Source organism: Protopterus annectens, chromosome 7.part0 (assembly GCF_019279795.1).
Source record: "Protopterus annectens isolate FY-2018-M chromosome 7.part0, PAN1.0, whole genome shotgun sequence".
NCBI classification, from domain to species: domain Eukaryota; kingdom Metazoa; phylum Chordata; order Ceratodontiformes; family Protopteridae; genus Protopterus; species Protopterus annectens.
This window is the reverse complement of record NC_056739.1, coordinates 542,652,912-542,672,696: the sequence shown is the minus strand read 5'-3', so window position 1 is coordinate 542,672,696 and position 19,785 is coordinate 542,652,912.

Sequence of the window (19,785 nt, the reverse complement as noted above, 5' to 3'; positions counted from 1 at the left end):
TGGACTTGAGGTTCTTGTTTTTCTTCAGTACTAAATAAAATCCTGAATAGACCCCAGATTCTCTTTGATTTGTTAGGACCTCTTGGATGACTTAGTTGAGAGGTAGTGTTCTTATTTCCACCACTGCTTCCCTTCACTGGCAGGGTGGAATGCCAAGAAGGGATCTTCGACTCTCCTTTGGAGTGTAGAGAATGTGAATGGAATAATCTGCAAATATGACTGTCAACACCCAAGCATCTGAAGTGATGGAATAACACAAATGAAGGCAAAAGGCAAACTGATCCACTCCCAAGTATTTACTTAGTGCTTTTATTTATAAAATACAAATTTCTTCAGAAAAAAAGCTTAAAAACGTGAACCATAGTGCCCAACTCATTTATATATGCACTAAAAACCATGTGATAAAACTTGCCTCAGTTTGAAACCAGCATTTAAAGATATATTACATCTGCAGTTTGTTAACACTTGTATTTTCATATATCTTACATACTTTCCCACTGTTAAGCTACACAAGCACATGCTTGCATATATTACTAAAATAACTAAAATACCTCTACTAGATAAATTCTTATATATGTAAATAAATGCGTATGTAGCTCTAGCTATCATGTTACCTATAACAAAGCTGACTTTAAACACAGTGTATGCCCCATGAACATAATTATACCTAGATAGCAAACTTGGCTTTCAGTCTCAGAATAGAACTGATAAAAACCACACCATCTAGTCCTGGATAACATGTTGCATTGGTTCGTAGTTGCCATTTGAGTTCGTTAAATTCAAAAAAAATCATCTATAGGATCTCCTCTTTCACCTATATCAACATGATCTATAATAATATATTTAAAATGATGGTCTGCAAGTTGGATTATATGTTTAGCTAAGGCGTTCTTGTAGTTTTTTTTTACTGATATCATATTGATGTTGATATATTCTGGTTTTATAGCTATTTTTTGTCTTGCCTATGTAAAAACATGGGCATTTTGACAAATACCCATATAAATAACCAGTTTGCTGTTACAGTTATATCTCTTTTTCAGCCTTATTGTACTAAAATGGGCTAAATGGGTTTCATTCTGCTCTAATACGTATTTACATTGTGGGCAGTGCCAACATTTACTCATTTTTCCACACAATCCATCATACTTAGGTTTTTATAACAGAATTTTAATACTTACGTCCTTTTTATAAGATATATGTGGGCCAACCACCACCAATTTCTTATAATCTGGGTTGGTGTCAAAAACACACCAGTTTCTTGTAATAATTTCTCTAATATTGCCATATTGCTTGTTAAATGTTAAAATCATTGCATTTGTATGATCCACTTTAGTAGTATTAGATATAGTATTCATGCTAGCATGTCTATCTGAGCCCAGCAATGGAAGGAAGTTCCCACTAGCTCTTTTCTGAGTTACCTCATTACCTATGTTGTCTATAAACAGCGTGGGGTAGCCTCTATTAATCAGCATGTTTTTAAGAATATTGGTCTGAAAAACATATTCATCATTATCTGATACCATTCCAGCAAGACGAACATATTGTCCCTTGACCAGGGACTTTTTGGTGCAGGGGATGCCTGTTCGTAAAGTGTAACAGTGTGTTAGAATGCGTTGGTTTTCTGTAAATAGTATAGTTAAATATCCCTCTAGTTCTATCTTTCAAAATAGTGACATCCAAGAAATTAATAGTCTCAGTACTTGTATGGATAGTTTGTTTGTGTCTTTCGGCTTTTCCCGGTTAGGGGTCACCACAGCAGAACTCCGATCTGCTAACGATTGGTAGTATAGCTTTATGTGCTGGCTTGTCGGGCCTAACGCACAACCTTCAACAAAGGAACACCCATTCACGCATGTCGCCACACAAAAGATGCTCTGAGAATCGAACGGGCAATGTCTATCTGTGAGGCAACAACGCTACCGCAGCACCACCACCATACTTGTATGGATAGTAAACTCCAAAACGTTTGTGGTGCCACACATGTAGTTAAAAAACTCATTTAGTTTTTCAGAACTACCTTTCCAAAAAATAATAATATCGTCCAGGTATCTACCATAAAGTGTCCAATACTGGGAATATGGTGAATTGATGACAATCTTAGACACCACTTATCCAAAACTTCACTAAACCAAAACCATGACTGCTGAAATCCTTTCCCTGTCAAAGGAACCACTTGACCAACATGGTGAACTTTGCCCTTTCTTCAGTGTAGGGTGATCTCAGAGTTGTGGGGGGTGAAGCTTTGGTGGGTTTAGTTTTGGTTCGTTTTTTTTTTTCTGGTGGTGGCCAAGTGGTTTCTTTCACAGGGAAAGGATTTCGGCAATCCGTGCTTTCGGTTTAGTGAAGTTTCAGAGAAGTGGTGTCAAGTAAGTAAAGTTTGATGAAACATAATTTCATTGATACAATGTATATATATACATATATAGACATACACACACACACACACACACAGATATATATATATATATATATATATATATATATATATATATAAAAAACTATATATACATATCTTTATCATGCTTCTTCTCTCCCAACTATTTGGTGAGAGAGGGAGAAGAAGGGATGGAAGTGGCAGATGAAGGCCCAAAGGTTGAGCATGATTGATAGTCCACATCTAGGTGGGCCACAACCGGACAGTATACACACTTATCATGTATATCTTGGGGATCAGTTTATGCCAACAACACCCACATTTTTGAAGCCAGAAGCCTGTTCCTCAATGTGCCAGGGAAGTAACTGACAGAAAACAGGAGATTATCTCAGAAAAAAGCAAAACGTCCTACATTAAGGCTACCTAATCTGACACTTTAACAGAAGAATTTACAGGAAGCAGATAAAAATGGTCAACATTAGACAGATAAAGGAGAACTACTCATTGCAGCAGAAGGAGCTTCAGACACCTTGTCTGGATGCAAAAGCAGCAAATAAGATCTGAGGGGAATCAGTGAGGTCAGTGTATTATGGGTAGGGGAGGCAGAGCTTTGTGGATGAAGAATCCGAGGTGCCAGCCTCAGATCTGGATCGGATACAATAGCCCACAGATAGAGATGAATGGAAAACATACCACTGAATTTAAAGTATCAAGCCAGTTGACAGAGCGGAACAGTTTACTTACAATTGTGCAGACAAAAACAAAGAAAGGAGAAAGTACAGTTGCGTAAGTCCTACTTTCCTTTAACAGTAGATGTCTGAATTTCCATTTCACATGGCCTTAGTGGCATATGGATTCTGTGCCTGCACAAACTCACACTGGGAGCTTTCAAGAGCTCAGAATCCACTCTGCTTACTATCTGTGATGGTGAACTGGTTAAATTCCACCCATCAGGGGAAACCTAACCCATGTCAGAGAAAATCAGTTGTTCAGGCTTTTAGTGCTAAGTAGGACAAACTAAAAAGGCCCAGAAGCAAGAATTGCCCCAAACCAATCAACCAATCTGTATCCATAAAACACCAGCAGAAATAAACAAAGCCAAACAACAACACAGCAAGGTTGGATACCATTGAACTATAAACAAAATAAAGGGGATGGTAAGTGGGCGCTACCACTGATGCAATGTGAAATTCGAACATCTACTATTACAGGTAAGTAGGATTTACGTAGCTGTACTACGTTCATCATTCACACTATCTCAGTGGCATATGTGTAGATTCCCAAGGCTTACCTTACCTGGAGGGGGAAGAGAAGGAGAAGGATCCAGAAGCCCCTGGAGAATGGTTCTCACAAAGCCTGTTTTGGAGCTTGGGAAAGAATTCAGTTTAGAAAAGCACGAATGGTTAAAAATGGTTACAAACAGCATCTCACTTTTAATAACAACAAAACAATAAAAACTTACAACTGATAAGCTCTTTCATTCCATACATAGAACTTTTTCAGACCAAGTTGCATACATTTGAAAATCATTTAAATACATTCATTAAAATCACATGACTAGTTGCATCTAGTGAGTTAACCCTTCCCTCTTCAGAACAAGAACTGCAAGCATTTAATCTTACCTGCCAACAATATTATTTCCAATGTAACTCACCTTCAGCTTCGAGCCTAACATTGTAGTTTGCCACCTGATCAGTTACTGAGAATTTAAAATTCACTTTACTTATCTCATCATTATGTTTCTGCCTAACATGTTTTGCTAAACAATTATTTAACTCCATAGCTTCTACAGCTCTTAGATGTTCATATATTCCCATATTAAATTCTGTAATAGTTCTGCCTATACAAAGCACAGAACAAAGTCACATAAAATAATGTAAACAACAAACTTAGACTTAGAATCACATTCCTGTAATAATTACATTTTATAACCTATAGCTTCTGCTTTAACTTCTTTTCCTTTGAGAACAACCTTACAAAATATGCAATTTCCACATCTCCCCATTCCTTTTCTTTGAACATCTAGCGGCTTACTCATATGACTAGTCCTATAAAAAAGCTGTTTTAAATTTTTTCTCCTTTTGGACACAAATACTAGGCTGTCCCCTATAATACTTTTTATTTCTGAAAATTGGTGAGAAATCTCTAATTATTTTTCACTATTTTCTTAATATTATTATCTACTGAATTCTCCAACAAACATGCAAAAGAATAATCAATATTACTCTTTCACTAAAGCTGTTTTAAATTTTTTCTCCTTTTGGACACAAATACTAGGCTGTCCCCTATAATACTTTTTAATTCTGAAAATTGGTGAGAAATCTCTAATTATTTTTCACTATTTTCTTAATATTATTATCTACTGAATTCTCCAACAAACATGCAAAAGAATAATCAATATTACTCTTTCACTAAAATTTTTTTTATTATTTCAAATAAGATGTCTTAAGAAACATTACATAAAATATAGATAAATAATATATTTACAATTCTAAAACATTACTAACTTCAAACCATTATATAACTATTTACATTGGTGTCTATGCAAATAACATTGAAATTCTATATTATATAAAGTTAGAAGCATAAGATGATATATCTTCGTCAGTCTTTTTGAGTATTTCCAGTACTTTCATCCAAGAGTAATAGTATGATGTAGATCTTTTAGTTCTGTTCTTCACTGTTAATATTTCCATGTGAGCAACTGTTGATGTTAAATTCTTAAATTTCTTGAACGTAGGAGAAGCCTCATTTTTCCAGTGTATAGTTATGATTTTACGTGAAATTGCCAATAGTGACCATAGGATTTTAGTGTCTTTTTTTGGTGCACAGTTTGGAATAGGAGAATTGAATAAAATTATAGACTTTGTTAATTGAAAATTATCATTATAAACAGTCTGAAAAAATAGTTAATAGACTTCCAGTACATATTGAGACATATACATTCATAAAAACATGCTGCCAATCTGCTTTTATCTTGATTTGGCATCTCCAACACTGATCTTCACTAGAAAACATTTTGGCTAGTCTATGTGGTATATAGAAACTTCTGTGTAGATATCTCCAAGTGAATAATTGCCAGTATTTTGATAATGTAGAAAATTTGGAAGATTTTAGAATATTACTTTTTTCTTCTTCAATTGGAGGATGGTTGTTTATTAAAGTATAATAATCCCAGTATGATTTTTCATGATAATTTTTAGTTTTTTTTAACAATTTTATAGATATTATATAAGTAACCTGTACCCTGATAAGGTTGTTTTGTGATAAGAATAAGGTATTCAATGAGTTTTGGAGCTTCATGTCTAACTGAAGGTTGCATTTGTTCTACTTTATTTATAAGAAAATGTCTTAGATTTTATAAAAGCAACCAGTAGTCTTTATTTATATTATAATTGTAAGTTATCTGTTCATTTGTTAGTATTTTTCCTTTCTCTATATGTTGATGCCAAAAGAGTAATGATTCTTTCTTGAGTATATTCATTTTAGAGATTTGGGATGTGTCTAGAATAGTGGGTGTAAAAGCTATAGGGAAAATAAGAAAAATCAAAGAATTAATATTTGGTATTTTGTTTATATATGTTTTGAACACTGATAGTGTAGAGCCTATATAGTTTGATGGTAATTTATTGATATTATTATTTTTCCCTAAAAAATAATCTTTTAACATCCATATAAGGGGTGATGATATTACAGTTAAATTGTCTTGCATATGATTGTAATTAAATTCTATGTAAAGCTGCTCATGCGCTTGTTTCCATATAGGTGTGTTTGAATTATTTAACCATAGTGTTATATTTTTAATAACAGAGGAGGTAATATATAAATCAATATCCGGTAAATTAATTCCACCATCTTCCCAATCTGGTAAATGCTTATTTAAGGCTATAATAGGTTTATTTGGAAAACATAGAAAATTTAAAATTAGTTTACTGTATCTTTGAATAATATATTTGGGAGGTGGCAATGAAAAGTTTTGTATTAAGTATAATCTTTTGGGAAATATGATTGTTTTAATAAGATATAATCTGTCTGCTGTTGAAATTATGTATTTATTCCAGTAACCAATTGTTTGTTCTATTTTGTCTAGTATTTTATTATAGTTAAATATTAGAGAATCTGTTAATTCATTGAGTAGATTTATTCCCAGATATACTAATTTATTTTCTGTTACTATATATTTGGAAAATCTTTTGTTTATATATTTTTTTCCAGTTACAGGGCATAATTTTAGTTTTGTTTTCATTATATTTTAGGCCTGAAATATTTTGAAATTTATTCATGGAGTTAAATAGAGCATTCAAAGACTCATTGGCATCTGAGAGAGTTAAAAGTATGTCATCAGCAAAGAGTTGGATTTTAAGCTTTAACATTTTATTAATACATATGCCCTTTATGTTATTGTTTGATCTGATTTGATTTGCAAAGGGTTCTATGAGTAATGCAAATAACAATGGTGATAAAGGGCATCCTTGTTTAGTTCCCTTTTTGATTGTTATAGGGCCTGATCTATGTGATCCTAGTTTGACATATGCAGTAGATTCTTCATATAGTATTTGGATAAGGTTATTAAAATTAGAAGGAAAGTTATATTCTTTTAAAACTAGTGAAAGAAAGTTCCAGTTAACAGAATCAAAAGCTTTATTAATATCTAATGAGATTACATTTAAATCTAGGACTCTATGTTTGCTATAGTCTATTAATGTTAGTATTCTTTTAATATTATCTGAAGTGTTTCTTCCTTTAATAAAACCTGTTTGATCTTTATGAATTAAGAAAGGAAGAAAGTGTTTGATCCTATCTGCATATATAGCCATAAACATCTTATAGTCTATATTGAGTAATGATATTGGCCTATATGAAGAGCACTGCTTCTCATGTTTATCTGGTTTGATAATTGGAGATATCAATGAATATTTCCAAGGGGGTGGTATGTTCAAATCTTTTTTGGCTATATCATATACTTTTAATAGTAAGGATATGGCTTGATTGGGTATTAATTTATACATTTCTGGTAGCATGTTGTCTGGGCCAGGTGCTTTATTTGTCTTGAGCGTTTTAATTTATGATTTTAATTCTGTCATATTGATTGGTTTGTTTATAATGTCTATTTGTTCTTGTGTTAATTTAATATGAATATTATTTTCTAAGTATTTTTTTATATCCTTGGTAGATATATTTTGGGTGTTTATGGAATTATCAAAGTTAAATTGAAGTCTGAATGCTTCTAAAATATCATTTAGATCTGTAACTCTTTTGTTAGTATTAGGAATAAATATTTCTTTTATTTGTTTAGATTTGATTATTTTTTTTGTTCTATTAGTTAAGTGTCTCAGGTGTGCTGAATTAGTGGAATATGAGTTTATTTTTTATCTTTTCTAAGTTAATCATAATCTTATGATGTAACAATTCTGCATACTTCTTATTGATTTGTGTAAGTTCTTGAACTTGAGTATTATTGGCCTTTTGTATTTCCAGTTTCAATTCATCTGCTTTGTTTTGTAAGTCTAGCATATATTTATTCCATGACTTCCTTTCATTTATGTACCAGGATAATATTTTCCCATATGTAACTACCTTTAATGAATCCCAGACATATATTTCTGAAATATCCTCTGTGTAGTTTATTTCTAGAAAGATTTTGATTGTTTCTTCATAAAATTCTTTAAATTCTGTCAATTTTGTGATATAGGAAGGTATCCTAGTAATGGGATTTGAATGAAAAGGAATAAGCTCTATCTCAAAGACTATGGCATTATGATCAGATAAGGGACAATTTATAATTTTGACTTTGTCAATTTTTGTTAGTAGGTCATTGGTGACATATATTCTATCTATTCTAGAGTTAGTTCTATATCTATGAGAATAAAATGAAAAGATTAGTGAGTCTGGTTCTGCAAATTTGTTTATATATTTTAAATATAGTGTATCTATAAATTTTAAAAGTGCCTTGGAGATAGGCTGTTTTCTTCTTTTAGATTTAGAATCTCTATCTTTTTCATTTATTATACAGTTGAAGTCTCTTGCCAATATCAAGCTACCCTTAGTTAGATGAATTATCTCTTCAAAGTGCTGTTTAACTGTTCTTAATCCTAGTCCTGGAATCCAATATAGATTTACTAAAGTATAGATTATCTTATTTAACTCTATTGAAGCTAGACAAAACATACCTGATGTATCTTGATGAGTAGTAATTATTTTAGGTGTTATAGTTGTATTGCGAAGTAGTATAGCTACTCCTCTTTTTTTGTTTTATATTGAGAACTTATTAATACTGTGTAATTATTGATATTTAAGTTGTTTATATTTCTATCTAATAAGTGTGTCTCTTGTAAAAAGACTACTTGTGGTTTATGTAAATTTATGTATTTGAATAGGCTTCTTCTTTTATTACTATTATTCAGACCATTAACATTTATGGATAAACATTTCATTTCCTAGTTTTGAGTTTATTTTATATGTGATTTTATGTAAATATTGTTTATTTTTTATTCTATCTTGTATGACGAATTTAAAAATGTTTTACTGTATAGTTTTTGCATGTTTCTGACTGACACCAAAGTGATAATTAAAAACAATAAAACTTCTGAACTTGTAATTCTTAACCTTAAAAAGCATTCCCTATCACTATGAGGTAATATACCTCTTTGTTTGGTTAGTGAATCTAACCATACAAACTTTCTACCCTCACAAATAATGTTTGGATCGGTTTCTCTTATCCTCCTAGTTTTAAATAAAGACACTTAAATAATATATGAAAATAATATAATCAGCTAAAATATATAAGTATATTCTTTTTCTCTTTATATTATTGTAATTCAGTAATACTTGTTTCTAATCAGGTTTCAAAAAGGTGCAAAACATTTAGACAAGGTAATATCATTTCAAAATAGTTTAGAGTATTTGTAAACATTTTCTCAAGTTCAACAATATTTTTTTACAATATATATATATATATATATATATATATATATATATATATATATATATATAATTATATACTCTGTGATAATCTGAACAATTGACAGATAAACGAGTCTCTGACTACAAAATCAATTAAGCAAGGTTTAATTAATGTCCTAAAACTGGAGGAAGAGGAATGATAGCAAGGTTATGAGTTATTTAGCTTTATGGAAGAATTAGTGTGGCTGGGATGGAATGAGCCCATAACAAAAGCCTGCAATGCCCCCATTATATTTTCATCTTTTGGATTTAACCACATCACCATTAGGTAAGGAGAGTATGTTTAACATATAAAATAGAGAAGTAGTCCCCAGGATTTGAACACCGGTGCTGAATTTCCAGATATCTACAGTGCAAGTCATATACTGTGCCTAACAAATATCATGTCTGGAGAAAAAGATGTTCCTTAATGAACGTGTCACCAGAGCATCTTGGATGAAAGGCAGATACAACATTTTATAGTCATGTTATTAGCATGAGAATTTATTTTTTGAATGCTTGGGGCATATGAAAGAAGAAGGCAGTTGAGCTATCACCCATTCAACTCCTGTAAATAAACTGAATTTGCTAAACTGGTCATCAGAAGAAAAGACCTGGCAGACTCCAACAATTAGTGATAGTAAAATCATAGCTTTTTTTTTTCTCCATTGAAAAAGGAGGGGGGGGGGTTCTACCCATTCAGACTTTCACTGTCAAAAAAGCAATATAAATATACAAACATAGATGCATACATATATACATAACTAACTAAAACCTTATTTGTTATTAATTAACAAAACACAAATAAATGAAGACGTATATATTACTCGTTGGTAACCAGTGAAATCTACTTTTTTGTTATTTCATATACAAGCCAACATTAAGTTCCTTTCTGCTGAGTGACATTAAATATCTGTTGCTTTTCTGTGTAAAATAAGCTACACAGAAAGTCATCAGCTTTTGATTTGCTTCTCAGGCTCATTTAATAAACCCATTATTCACCCCCATATCTAGTGTCAGTGAAGATTGCTTTAATTCTCTATATTGGTGAAGTAAAACATTTACAGCATCTTACAGCAGCAGAATGAATTCAGTCTCTCTCAGGTGTACTTGTATGCATATACACCTATTGCAACTTTGTGATAACTACTGAGGCAATATAGGGGAAGGGGAATAGAGGGGATAAAAATGTTATGGCAGCTAGTAGACCAATTTTGTGATAAAAAGTTATCATATATACATTAAAAAATAGAGGAGAAAGGAACATGTATACTATGAACACACGATCCGGGTGGTGAGTGAGGGTGGAGTTTAAAATGAAAGTATGCAGAGTGAATGCAATATTAGTGTCATCCAGAACATGGACAATTAAAGAAAGGCTTAAGGAAATGCTCATTTATGAAGATCGAGATTGTAGTTTAAAAATGTATTTTCTTACTAATGTATATATCTTTGCGTTTGTTTTAAAACTGCATACTTCTCTCAAAATGCTGTTCTCTGTGCAGTTAAGAAATTAGTGCATCTCTGTGTTTGTAAAATAAGGTGGAAAGTATTTAATATAAACATGAAAACATAAAAGCAATGTGGTTCCTGACAATTTTCAGTGCCACAACTATATTGTTGCCCCAACAACGAAAAAGCACCAAGGAATGTCTTGTGGTCATAGGTGTATAAATAATGGTCATGTTATTTTAAAAAATGAAATGAGCATGCTTCCTGGATGAGCGTTAGTTAGATAAAGCCAGGGGATGATGCACATAAGCAAAAACGTGAAAAATGTCAGCAATATACAGAGCTTGTGCTTCTAATACCATTCGTGACTGTAAGGCTGTCTTGAGAACCAAGCGGGAAAGGGTATGTGTTTTTTTTTTTTTGTAATTCTGGCAAGATTAACTACTATTCACATGACTGCTCTAGCCTTCTCTATAGATTTCACATTACAGAAAATGCATTTTAAGCATACTATGATATACACTATCACAGTTCAGAACATAACAGGACATTTAAACATCGGCAGAACTGCCACTGAACTCCGGATGTCCAGAACCACATCATATTCAGCATGAAGCCACAAAACACCACAGAGAGCAAATTCTGCCTTACTCTACATCAACATAGACAAATGAACCAAAACAAAACAGTTTTAAGACTATTTAAATTAGTCTTATGATAATGCCAAACTGAAACACTTCGTATTAATCATGACACATTCCCTCCCATCTCTGTTGTTTACCCAAACAAGAACACTTTTGTCTTTTAGAAAAATATGTAGTCAGAGATATAACTGATAACAAAGTTTACAACAGGACTTACTATATCTATTAAGGAATACAACTATGAATTAAATAGAACATTATATGTTAATGAAGACCTTATATGTAAGAGGGAAGAAAGCAAACATAAAAATATTGAGAACTTTGCTATGTGTTGATTAATCTGTTTAAGAAAATGAATATATTAGATGGATAAATAATAAAAAATAAAGTAATATTTAAATTATGCTTAATATACTTGAGTGATTGATTTAAATGTACTTGAATTTATATTAACTTTAACATTTAAAGTATAATAGAAAACAGTACCTGTTTCAGATTGAGTTGAAGACATAAAGAACTTTTCTTTTGTTGTTTGTATTATTATTTAAACTTTTACAGAATATAAAACATATAAGATTATTTGTCCTTTAGCTTTTTTTTTCTTTTGTTCAACAGTCTTCCAGTTGTTTACTTCAGCATTTCTCTTTGCAGTACTAATTGCCCAGTCCATAGATTCTTCTTGTGTTAGGATGTTATTGTTGGTAAGGTATTTTATTGCTGACTCTACTATTTCAAAGACTTTTATTCCATTTGGTAGGAAAATTCTCAGTCTTGCTGGAAATAAAAGATGGGTTTTGAATTGCTTCTTCTTCAAAGCTTTTATTATTGGTAGAAATTCCTTTTTTTTGAAACCACCTTTATAGAGTAATCATTGTCAAATCTGATTAATGTATCATTGTATTTGTTGGGAGAATTTGCCCAAGTATTTCTTAATATCAGATCTTTATCTTGTGTAGAAAAAAGTCTCACAATTATGGACCTCGGTTTGTTCTTAATTGGAGAAGTATTTCCAGGTGTTGCTAGTGATCTATGTGCAAGTTCTATACCATATGAAAGAGCTTCAGGTAATTTTACTACATTTGGTATCCAGGTGGTAAAAAAGTTTATCATATTGTCCCCTTCAGATTTTTCTGGTAGACCATATATTCAGATATTATTTCGTCTCGTTCGATTTTCCATATCATCAATCTTTTCTAGTAAATATGTATTCTGTTGTAATAAGAATTCAGTTTGTTGTTCTTCTATTTTGACTCTGGTATCAATGTCATTCAGTGACTGTTCAATAAGTGATATCTGTCCTTTCTGCTGAGTAAACTTTTCCTGAAGTTGTTCTAGTTGTTGTGAGCACTTTTCTTTAAAAGTATCTATTTTATTGCCCATCTTGTCGATTTTAATTGTGAGTTCCTGTATATTTGTTATAAGAGATTGTAGATCCTTTTTGAGAGAAGAGTCTTGGGCTGAATTCCTAAGATGACTCATATTGTAAAGCTGATATTGGTGCTGATTTGCCAGTAATTAATTTGACAGGAATTATTAAAGTTCTGACAATGAAAATTCTCCCGTAGATGCTCGAAGTTGTTAAAAATAAGTTAGTAGTAAATATTTCTTCAAATTAAATATTTTTTTTGTAAAATTCCTGTCAGGAATAGCAATGAGGTAAGAGAGCTGAAATGAAGTGCAGCTATCAGTTCAGCATCCTAGCCATGCCCCCCCCAATATTACTCTTTCCATGCTCACCAAATTTTATTCTATCATTTAAAACACCATTATTTTTTTTCCCTTTCCCTTTTAACTTCCTTCATTATTTTGCTCCCCATTTCTCCGTGCAACACTTTTCAAAAAATCTTTCTTCCATTGCTTCAGATTCAAATAAAAAAAAAAGTGTCCTCAGTTAATTCACTTAACCTTAAAAATTGTGCTTGCACTATGTTCTTTGTAAGACTTTTCCTATGCATACTACTATAATGAAGATAGTCATTACTTTGCAATTCATTTAAAAAAATTCTCACTTTTAACTTATTGGCAGATCTATTAAATCCAAAAAATTAATACAATCTCTTCCTATTTTGTACATGAATTTAAGATAATCAGTAACATTATTTAAATACTTTAAAAATTCCAATAATTTGTTTTCACTATCCTTTCATGAAACTGAAAAAGATAAGGCTTTAGTGAAGTATGACTTAACCTTGCCCGGAATGGATTTACCATGGTGGGAGTAAAATAAATCAATAGCAGAGGACAATCAATGAGCAATTGTTTGCTTTGAGATAAGCTGACCCTTCTGAGCCTCAAAAGAGGGAAATATACAGCGGTTCAGCTTTTCTGAAGGGCTTAGTTCACTGAAGGTAGCACCTGAGCTACCTTTGCACATCCAAATTAAGCAGAAAATTCTCTCCCATGTTTTAGGTTCTGGAAAGAAAACTGGAAAACTGATGGTTTAATTCAGGGTAAATTCAGAAACATTTGGCATGAAAGATGGTTTAGTACTTCAAATAACCGTGCCTTTGTGGAAAATTAGTTAAAGTTGGCTCACTTTCAGCTCGGATACTCACCTTGCAGATGTCAGAGCAATAAGCAAAGCCGTTTTCCAAGTGATAAACCTTAAATCAGACTGAAAGGCAGGTTGAGAAGGAGATAAGGCCTGTTTTTAAAGAAGCTGAGATCCCAAGGAGGAGGAGGAATTTGTTTTTGGGGTGTGTCAAGTACAACTCTCCTTTCATAAACTGTTTGACCACAAAACAAGACAGAAAAGATGGGATCCATGGGCAGACAAACTGAAATGACTGGAAGATGCATCTTGACAGAGGCATAAGATAGGCTATTGCTGAGTAACTACATAAATATCAGTTAGGCTACACTTAGAAAAACTCTTCTACTTGTAAACATAAGGTATTCTAGTTGCAGGTTTTCTTGCCTCCTTCAATACCTACTGCACATCCTCATGGAACAAGTGCCTAAAAGGTATCAAGACAGAATCTTCCAGGCTATCAAGGAGAACAAGTTGTCCATGACACTGTGTGATCAGATCAAGAGTGTGCAAAAGTTTGTAGTAATTGTCCTTGGACAACTCCAGTAATAGGGAGAACCAGCTTTGCCTGGGCAAAAAGAGTGTCACCACAATGTTCTTTGATAATTCTTTCTGAATCCTGAGAAGAACCTTTGGTATCAGTAGAAAGAGTGAATATGCATAAAGGAAAATTCCTGTCCAAGGGAATGAGAACATTTTCCGCCCTTCAAGCATGGCTGAGAGGATGTCTCATACAGAATTTTTCAATTGTCTGTTTTGAAAAGAGGCAAACAGAACTATTTGAAGTGTTCCCTACATCTAGACTAAATCTAGACAGACCTCTGTCCTGATTTTCCACTTGTGAAGATCCAGCTGGCATTTGCTTGGTTTGTCTGTCACCATGTTTTACTCTGACAGGATGCATGAGCCCTGAAATGGCAGAGCATACTCTTAAGGATAGCTCTCAGGCCATCACTGCCAACTGGCAAAAATGGGATGACCTTGACCCCCTTGTTTGTTCAGGTACCGTATGACTGCATTGTCATCTGTGACCAGTAAAAGGAGACCTGGAGACCATAAGTGATGAAGAATATTTAAGGTCTGAATCACTGCTAACATTTCTTTGATGTTTACGTGCTTTGTAGCAACCAAAGGGCCACATTTGTTTTGCACATTAACTTACTGTTCACTGCTCTCCATTCAAAATCTGAAGAATCCATCTAAACTGATTGAACTGGAGGAAGAAGGGTTGGTCTGGACTAAAAGACATCTGATCGCTCCACTAGTAAACCTTTCATTTCACAAAATCCAGCACTGGTACCTAGAACTCTATGGGAAGTAGGTCCTGGGTCCAACAATTTTAAGTACCATTGAATCTTTCTCATGTGTGTCTGGCCAGTGATGTCATGAGGATCACTCATACCATCTGTATTCTCACCCGTTGCTAAAATATGGAACACTGTCCCAACATCTATAAGGACAGACACACCCCTCAAATCCTTCACACACCTCTTAAAAACTCTAAAAAATACACGGCACTGCTCAGGTCCTATACCAGGTTAATCAAATAGCACCTTAATTTTTAACTTTAACAGCATTTCCCTCCATCTTGCTATTATATTTGGTAGAAGTGATAATTTATTGCCTCTTTTACAGCTTACACTACTATTATTGCTATACAGACCCTCTTCTTCCTCCCTTTTGCTACTGCTCTATCCATACCCCACACTTTACTAATGAAAACATAAGTCTCTATCTCCTACTTTCCCTCTCTGATAATTCCCACCCTCTCTCAACCCTGTACTATAAGATATGTATACTAAGTACATTATAATAAACAAAAAATATTGAACTATCAGGCAGAATCATACTGATCTGAATCATATCATTGTAAAGGCCACTTGTCTGATGTATATAGTCTCCTTAGTAATATCTAATGTCTGTAATTAATGTGCAAGTATGCTTCATTGAATATATGTAAAAATGATGTGCTATCCATTATTGTATGTTCTTTCTTGAATGTGAAAACATTCGTTGTTGCTCTGTAATAAACTAATGTAAGCTAATGTAATATGCTAATTGTCTCTGGAGCTTTTCTACATGGGCCTCTGCTGAAAATGCACACCGATCCACTTGGACTTTCCCAGTAAACAAATGTCAAATAAATAAATAATAAATAGTAGCCTAGTATTTTGGTAAACTTTCTTGCAGACGTAACTTCCTGAAGACAGAAATCCCTGAATATGTTCTGAAGAGTCAGGATTATGACTTCTGGAAGAAAGGCCATACTCTTTCTGTGTTCATTTTACACTCCAGGAAGATGATGCTTTGTGAGGGCATAAGACAGGACTTTTATAGGTTCAACTTGAAGTTGGGAACAGTTTAAATGTAATTATAGCATCCTACAGATGTAAAGTCACCAGGGAACTGTTGTCTGGAAGAAGAGGTAGGACTGTCTGCTGTCTGCAGGGTGATCATTTGGAATATGGGTACTTTCCTAAAGTTATTTGGGTACAACAAACTTAACACTGACCTCCACTTTATCTCCTTCTTGGGGAACAAAAAAGATTCTGGTGTAAAATCCTTTTCCGTTTTGTGTTGTAGGAACTGGTTCTATAACAACTGCTTGCAACTTGTAAAGGAGTGTATAGTCTGGCGGGTGCAGGAGGATTTCCCTGAGGGGAGGAAGACTTTCTATCCACTTCACAAAGTATTTTCACTTAATTATTCTCAGCACCCACTTATCTGAGAGTATTTGTAGCCAGCCTGGGCTGTGAAAAAAGCATGGGGGACAGGAAAGGAATGGCAGGAGGTAGGGACAGCATGCCCTGAGTCTTAGCATAGTCATTTTTAAGCAGGGGAACAATCTTTTTTGGGGGAAAGGAACCTCCTTTATTTGGTTTGGAAGCATTATTCTCCTGTCATTTCCTCTTAGTACCCTGATTCTTGTTAGGATGGGATTTTTTTTGCCTGTTTTGCCCTTTGAAGTTGGACATCTTGTTTGGGAAGAACCTGGGAATATGAAACATTCCAGACACCACATCCATCAACCTACCTCTGTCTTCATTGTTTAAAAATCTGGGTAGCAGCAGGACCAAACACAAATTCAGATCTTAAGGAAGCATTCAAAATTTCATTTTTTAAATCCTCAGAAAAACTCTGGTTATGTAATCAAGCAAACCTTCTCAATACAACAGAAGCAGCTATATTTCTAAATATTGTGTTCACACCTTCCAAGACACTCTTTAAAGCATGTCTTAAACCTAAAGTCACAATAGAAACAATGCCATTCATATAACACTTCTGTTTAGCAGGAAAAGAAATAGCAAATATCATTGCAAAATAAATTTCCACGTGAAGCCCTAAAAATTTAAAAGATTCACAAAACTAAATTACTAGACTGAGCAAACTTCTTTCACCCGAGATTCTAACCATTTGACAGTTTTATCCAGCATTGTACAGTTAGCAGAGGCTAAGTCTCTTTTGTTAAAGTTGGTAGCTGGAGAATATGCAGCTGGATCAGAGTACACCTTGTATTTCCTCATAGCATTTTTAGGATCTGTTTCACTAGCCCGAGTTCTATAAAATTCTTCTAAGGCCAGGAACAGAGAAGCAGCATTCAGAACATTTGGAATCTAATCCTTAATAAGATCATAAACTCTGCCAATCTCTGGAATAGCTCCAGCTTGCTTTCATCTCTAAACCTAGATAGATCCATGGAAAGTGAACACTTGCTTGAATTTTTAAACCTGTTCACCTCCTAAAGAACCAGATCAGATGGACTCAGAGTGTTCACTTCTATATAAGATAGTCCCATAGTCATTCTGAATAGCAGCATTGTATCTGAGATTAGCTGACTGTAAAACACTCTTAGCTAAGGAAGCCACATCAGCCCTGTACATGGCAATAACCTGATTGCAAATTGCATGGTGAAGTTTCTGTTTCTTCCCACTATGAACTACACTGGAGGACAAAATATCTGGGGACAGAGTATTATGTCTGGTAAGGGGTCTCTTACTCTGGGCATCTCCTGCACCTATAGGGTTTGGTTCTCCTGTATCTAAACCAGGTACTGAAACACAACAGAAGATGTGTCTGATCCATGTACCATAGAGGATTGTGGGTTCACACCCGAGGGGGATGGGGAAAAAGGTAAGTGGTCTGTGAGCTGGCTTAAGGGAACAATAGTTCATGAACCATAGGCTGAGGTGTGTTTTTGTTGATTTTTTCCTTTTTAGGTGCAATTGGATTTGATGGGGCAGCCATATCAGGACCTATCAAGTCAGGGGAACCAGAATAATACACTGACACTATTAAGGGCTGAGTAATGGCAGTAATAATATAACATCTAAATTATGTTCCTACATAGCAAAGAGGGCTACATAAAATATAACAGAAACAGTTTATATTATGTTAAGCATTGTTCTATAATCTGCACAGTGTAGTAAACAACAGCAAGCAGTGAGAATACCAAGTAAAATTCAATTATCCAAATAGTGAAAAAAAAATCAAATATGTGTCTTCAAATAAAATAGAAACCTATTAAAACAGGAAAAATAAGTTATTTACAGATTCTTTTGTCAGAAATGAAAAATTTTTATTTTATTATTTACTTATTTTATTTTACATTTGTTAATCGGGCTAGTCTGACTGGATACATGTCTATTTTCAGTAGAGGCCCGAGGAGTTAAGCTCCAAGTTAGGACAATAAAATTAATACAATAAAGTATAAGGATACATGAACAAATATAAAGTATTAACAGTATGCATAAACAGGTTACCACAGTAAAATGTACAGCGCATGATACAAGAATAAATAAAGGGATGTAAATATAATCAGAGCAGTCAAGAGAAATATGCAACATAGTTTAAAAAGGAAAATAGAGTTGCTTAATGAGTAGATGGGTTAGGCAGAGTAGAGTATATAGAGACACTTTGACTAGTCAGGTTTAGTGCATTGACATAACCAGTGTGTTTTCAGGAATACTTTCAATTTATTTTTGACTAGTCAGGTTTAGTGCATTGACATAACCAGTGTGTTTTCAGGAATACTTTCAATTTGTTTTTGACTAGTCAGGTTTAGTGCATTGACATAACCAGCGTGTTTTCAGGAATACTTTCAATTTGTTTTTGACTAGTCAGGTTTAGTGCATTGACATAACCAGTGTGTTTTCAGGAATACTTTCAATTTGTTTTTGAAAGAAGATAATGAGGAAAGTATGGAGAGTTCGTTTGGAAGGAGGTTCCAGGCCTTCCCAACTATATTAGAGAAAAGGGAGTCACCAGCTTTGTTATATGTTTTAGTGGTATGTACTAGAAGTTTCTGAGAAGACCTTAAGGATGCTAGGTTTTTTATAGGGAGTGATTAGTGTAGAGAGAATAGGTGTTTTTGAAGGTTTGTAAAGAGTGTTATGGGCTATAGTTAGCTGATGGAATGTAATTAGATTTTGAAGTTCAAGCCAACCTAGCTGTTTTAAATTAAGGCAGTGATGGGTTCTAAAAGGATTACCAGTTGCAAATCTAGCTATATTATTGTAGGACATTTCCAATTTGTTGAGATTATTTTTTGAAAGGTTAGTAAAAATGGGTGACGCATAGAGTAGAGAAGAGATTAGATGAGTGTGTGCTATTGTGGTTCGAGCTGAAGGTAGGAGGAAGGATTTTATCCTATAGAGAGAGCCTAGCTTTTTATTGACTGTTTTTATAGTATTGTTAATATGGATGTCAAAGTTCAGATTATTGTCAATGGTGACTCCTAATAGTTTTGTGGATGGTTCTGGAGATATAATGGTATTATTGATAGAGTTTATTGAGAAATCCAGTGGAGGGGATTTCTTGGTAGGAGAGAAGAGGAGGAGTTTAGT